The sequence below is a fragment of the Myotis lucifugus genome, unplaced genomic scaffold (assembly GCF_000147115.1).
Source record: "Myotis lucifugus unplaced genomic scaffold, Myoluc2.0 scaffold_153, whole genome shotgun sequence".
Classification (NCBI taxonomy): domain Eukaryota; kingdom Metazoa; phylum Chordata; class Mammalia; order Chiroptera; family Vespertilionidae; genus Myotis; species Myotis lucifugus.
In genome coordinates, this window is record NW_005871201.1 from 2,442,153 (window position 1) to 2,448,152 (window position 6,000).

Below are 6,000 nucleotides of genomic sequence, written 5' to 3' on the forward strand. Positions count from 1 at the left end.
CCACTGTCCACTGTTGTGCCCACACCACACTTCCCCTCTGCCCAGTTCTAGCCAGGAATTTGTCCATCACTGCTGACATCTCTCCACCAGTGCGCAGGCCTGAACCCTGGGGACCTCTCCGTGGCCAGTGAGTGCATTCAGGTGTAGGCCTCTCCAGGCTCCCTGCCCAATTAGGCAACCAGCTCTATTAAACCGTGGGCTTGTGGTATTTATTCTGCCCAGCTTTCTAAGCGTTCTAGTGCTACCTTTCTAAAAGTCAAGTTCACAGCCAGAAAACACAAGAATTTACAAGACAGACATCCTAGAAGCAATTCCTTTAGTTCATATTTGTATGTCAACTGACATGAACAATGGCTTTATTACACTTTCCGCTGGACAAGGGAAGTTTAACGTCCACGGCAATCCTTTTTGCTTTATGCCACCACGCACAAACAATGTTCCGGCTTTACAATTGGTAAAGTTTTATGGCAGATCTAAATCTCAGCCCTGTAAAGGAAACCGCAGAAGCCAGTGTGATTCTAAAACCCACTTGGTTGCAGGAGGTCCGACCATACGTGTCCCTGGCCTTGGAGGTGCTCTCTCCACAGCACGTGTGAGCAGTCCCGGCAGCGGGCAGCCTCCAAGGCTGACTGAGGACAGCGTGGGAAGCCTTCTCCAAGCTGTGTAACATCTCCTGGGTTGTTGTTTTTTACAAGAAGGGGAGTTCTTTGCGTGGAATTTTATCTGGACTCAGTTTTATGAGGAATGCATCTCTTCGGGGAAGTTTTAGCCAAGCACTAACCATTTTCCAGAGAGCTCACAGGAAACTGCTCAGTAGAATTCTCCTCGTGACTTTTTTCTTGGCTCTGCTTTTCTTGCATAGGCACCTCACAGATCACTGTGAGGTGAGTGTGAAGTGATTGAGAAGAGGCTCTATTTCCTGTGAACAATTTGTCCTTGCTCAATCCTGATTGTCACTTGCCTAGAACTTATTTAATTTCACATCTCAGCAAATACAGTATTATGTCCCCAGTACAGTTGGTTTCTGATAGCATCACTCTTCTGATTACTTATCATACATATCTGCAATTGCATTACCTGTTACAGTAATGTGATCTACTCTCAAAATGTACATAAAAATGCAACATAAAATAAAATTTTATGGGTATACTTCCTCATCATTCTACAAATGGCAGGCTAGCCAATTCCATAGAGACACAGTGACAGCTAGTGAAAGATGAGAAGATAAAAGATTAGTGAGTTCATGGCCTTCCAGAAATAAAAGAAATTCACCCCCTAAAAATGTATTCTTTTAAAGCATAACACTTTTTTTGTATTAATCAGAAACCAATTTTATTGGATAAGATAAAAAATAAAGAATGAAATGATTTTTTTTCAAATGCCAATATATTTTAAAACTTAGAAAAGGGAAATAAAGTGTGTTCATCTTTGCTCTTGTCAAACAACCATTAATCTTGGACAAAAAAGAAGGGATAAAAAAAAGACAACAGCAATTCCTATGAGAAAATGTTCTGTTTTCTTGAGCCCACTGTTGGGCTAATCCTGTTTTAAATGTCATGCACCAGGTGAAATATAACTTGTCTTTGAAGTTGCCTGGCTTCAAAATACTCTTCTGAAATTCAGAGCCAGGTTTCCTTAGCTCTAGAACCTTCAAGTGGCAAAGAGTAATTGTGTCAATACCAGTAATTTATAATAAGTGACTTAGTGTACGCTACCTTCTCTTGGACGGAGTTTGCATTTGCTTTGTCCTGTGTGGCTTAAATTCTGAACAAAACGAGTGTGGGGGAGGCACATTGAAAGTGAAAACTTTACCTATGTATATTCTGGTGCACTCGTATTTTTTCTCCTTTTCTTGCTGTTAGAAATTGATTTTATATATCAGATCACCAGGACCTGACGAATTCACATCAAAGAAATAAGTGACATACGTATCGAGCATACCAAAAGGCAAAAGGTGTTTCATCAACCTGCTTGCCAAAGAGCAACTCCTCACCTGTTGAATTTATCTTTAGGATGCAACCAACTTGTACAGGAATTAGAGACAGCCGATTGTCCCCTATCTATGGTAGGTCATTTCTACAAGGCAGCAGGCAGAGTGATAAAAAAAACATCAATTTTCAAGAAAACTTCTACATCTCGATTTTAAAAGGTTGCTGGTATTACATATGTGAAAATATCTGTGTTGTCACTAAGAGAACATAGAATATAAACAACTTAAAACACACATATATATACTCATCTTAGGACTCAAGAAAAAGGTTCACTTTTCTCTAAATTTGCCAAAAGATGCAGGTGGGCGGAAATGTACAAGGTCCCACTTACACACTTTGCACTCTGGTGTAGCTCAATTTGTTAGACACTGTAATTTACGTTTAAAAATTATTTAACACTAAACATAAAAATCGGTCACCTTGGTGTTATAATTATACCCTAAGCACTTTGAGTAACTATAGCAACAATTTCAGAGGCATTTTTAAATACAAATTTGGTATAATTATAGAACCGGGAATTATGGAGGAGGTACTGAGGGATGTGAGATTTTTCTGCTACACTGGACACATGCTACTACAGAAATGGATTCCTTGACTGGGACGTATTATTAACTAATTGATTTGTTCTACCTGCAAGCTATATGGTTTGTAATCCAAACCTCTTCATAGGGATTAGTTTCGGATACCTTTGGCTGGACGTGTATGTGTATGAGAAGCAAAGCTTCAATTTCAATGACTTGACAACAACATGAAAAGACATTTGGAATCATTAAAAAAATAATCACCAAGTTAATGAAAAACTATGCAATGGTTCCGTTAAGCAGCTCCCTCTACTAACGTAGTCTCAAGGAGCTGGTGTCTGTTATTTTAAGGAGTCGGCATACAACAGAGAGAAAGGTTTGTTGGTTTTAACATTTATCCCTGACCAAGAGTCTAAAGCAGGGGTCCTCAAACTACGGCCCGCGGGCCACATGCGGCCCGCCGAAAACATGTTTTTTTACTTCAAAATAAGATATGTGCAGTGTGCATAGGAATTTGTTCATAGTTTTTTTTAAACTATAGTCCGGCCCTCCAACGGTCTGAGGGACAGTGAACTGGCCCCCTGTTTAAAAAGTTTGAGGACCCCTGGCTAAAGTGACTGTGAAGCAAGATTCCTCCCTGCAAAGCCAAGGATGGGGCTTCGGAAGGTCCATGAACTCTCTGACACTGAAGCCAACGTTTCCGTGAATGTGCACGTATTCATTAGATCCCACGGACACCGCAGCATTGGACGCTCCTATGTTTCACTCTATCCAGCCGTGGTGAAGAAGTAATTTTAAAAGGAAAGGGCAGTGAAGAACACAGGTTTATTGTTACCAAATTCGGAACATCTCAGAAGCATCTTTTGGACAGAGACAAGCTTGACCACCCCCGGAGACCAAAGTCTTTGCTCGCAGCAGGGATCTCCCAGCTGTTTGCCATTAAAACCATCAAATCCGTTAGTACAATTCGTAAAAGGCATAAAATGATTAGCATCATCCATCCTCTCCCCGTTAAGAAAAGTGGGTACTAGTAAAAGCATGTAAAAGCAGGTCCTAACTATTCATCACCCCACAATTTCAGCAGTCTGACTATGAGACACCCAGGAGAACTGCTATCTTGTGGCCAAGATTTCACAAGAGAGAAACTCAAGCAAAATGAAATCTGTCTTTCAAGTGACCCAAACTGTTACACTGTACTTTTTTATTACAAACAAGCATGGATATAAATCTTTGGGGGTAAAATAATATATATCTATGTTTCCTCTGGCATAAACACAGCTATACACCAGAAAAAGTTATTTAGTGATGCACAACATATTATCTGCCCGAACTGAAACTGTGAACTGGTCACTCAAAATAGTGCAAGATAAACTTTACTCACTCTTCAATAATAAAACTGGCATTAATTAACAATTAATTTAGCAATGCTCATTAGGTGTTTAAAACCTTCCCTAGTAATGTCTGTTTTTGTCTTTCTGGGCTTCCTTAGGAGAGACTAACTATAATTAATAACATACTATCTGCTATTCCCAAACTTGGTCATGATGATGGAGCTCTTCTGGAGAAGCTAACGGTGACATACGATTGTTTTCCTTGAAAACAGGCTGCAATGATCATTTGTAACTCCTAGCATGTTAACGAATGTTCTCCGAGGAACAGAACTTTATGTCAGTATTAAACTTAACTCAGCTTACCTTCACGCAATTTCGATTTTCTTTTTTTTTTTTTTTTCTGAGTAAAGACAGTCGTCACAGGGAGGAAGACAGATGCACAGACAGGAAGAGTTTGCAGCGATATGTTTGTCTCTGGAAGGAACCTTTCTATTTAAAGGACTTGTGTTTGGCAACCACCTTTCCTGTCCCTTCTTCTAGCAATGCTGACAGCTCCCTCTGGTCAACAGATCAGCTGCCGCCACCCTCCTCCCCTATGACATTATTGCAAGACCTGCCTGGTCCCGCTGTCTGCTGACTGGGACCCTCACCCACTCACCCAGGACCTAGTCGCAGCTCTCAGCATCCTCTCTTGCGCTCCCAGCGCTCGCTCTCAGCGCCCCCTTCCGGGGATCCCCGGGACGCCGCGGGCGCAGGAAAGTTAAATCCCAACTCTGAGAGGCTGCATCCAGGTACAAAGCGAGGAAAGGGCGAGGAGGAGGTGAACGCGCTTCCCGCCAAAGCCAGGGGAATGGGGATCTGTGTGAGGCCCCGCACAGGGCGTCCCGGGAGCACCGCTCCTGCGCGGGGGTTCCCTCGCACATCTTGGGAGGACCAGTTTCCTCCGCGACCCAGATTTGCCTCCAGCCCCGAAACCCTGGGCCAGAGGATGCGAAATCCGTGCAGTGGCGGAGAGATGCTCGCGGCAAGGGACTCGCCGGCCTGCGGCCCATGGGGTCCTCCAGGCCCGTCCTCCCCGGCCGCGGCACTCAGGGCGGCCCCCAGCCTCCATCTCCTCCTTAACCAAAGCGCTCGGCGGAGTTGAGCCCAAGTCCCACTGCCTCCCAGTTCCGCACGTGCGCCTCCAAACCGCTGGAACTAAACCAGAAACAGCTGCCCCCGCCGGGAGGCTGCCAGGCAGCGGCTCCGAGCCCGCGAAGCCCCGGCTACCCGGACCCCTGCCCTTCGCTCCAGACCAGGGGAGCCTGGGCGCGCGCCGGGGGCGGGCGCACTTCCACTGCGCACCGTCCCGAGGTGCGGGGTGGGGGTCCCGTCTCGCCCACCGACCGGTCGCCCCTAGGGTCGCTTCCGCTCCTCACCTCTGCACGCTCAGGCCTCGGCAAAGGCAGGGACACAAACTTCCAGCTGGTGCACTCGCTCAACAGGGGGACCCCCGCAGGGAAGGTGTCCTTCTAATCCCGTGCGCGCCACCACCCGCTGACCCGGCTCCGGCCTGGAGACCGACCCTGCCCCGATCCACAGGACCCGCCCGCCCGCCCTGCCGCCCCGGGTCCCGCCAGCAGCGCGGCCACTCAGGGATGGGGCAGGGGGTCGCTTACCAGGTGGGATGCGCGCTCCTCGGGCCAGTTACCCGGCGCCCGGAGCCCCGGAGCGGTCGTAGGGTCCTCTTCAGCGCCGACCAGGGAAGTCGAGGCAGCAGCCGCCTCCGCCCCCTGCCACTTCCTCAGAGCCGTACCCCACTTATGTGCTCGGGGCTGGGGGCGCCGGCGTGAGCGGCCGGCTGACCGTCCCGGGCGCGCGGCCGGCCCGGGGGCAAGCAGGTTCGTTCCCAGCGGGGGAGACGGCAAGGGGGCCAAGTTGAGTGTCCCAACCAGTTCCGCCAGGGAGCCCCCGGGAGGGGTCACCAGGACCGGGCTGCCCCCGCGGAGGAGAGGTGGAGAACGGGAGCCGCCGCCCGGCAGGGGCCGCGGCTGGTGGAGGACGGCAGAGCACACCCGCGATGGGCAGGCAGCGCACGGGAGCGGGCGCGTCGAGAGCAGCTGCCTCTGGCGCCTCCTTCCCCGCGAGTCGAGCGGCGCGTGGAGAGAGAGCGGGGAG

General features: G+C 48.3%; 1 protein-coding gene across 1 annotated transcript in view; it reads right to left on the reverse strand.

The window, feature by feature from the left end:
• Positions 1-5,920, reverse strand: part of SEMA5A (semaphorin 5A) — a 384,818-nt gene extending 378,898 nt beyond the window's left edge. Inside the window, exon 1 of the mRNA XM_006095388.3 lies at positions 5,502-5,920. The gene's annotated coding sequence lies outside the window, so the exon portion shown is untranslated. The remainder of the gene's footprint in view (positions 1-5,501) is intronic.
• Positions 5,921-6,000: the final 80 nt, after the last annotated feature.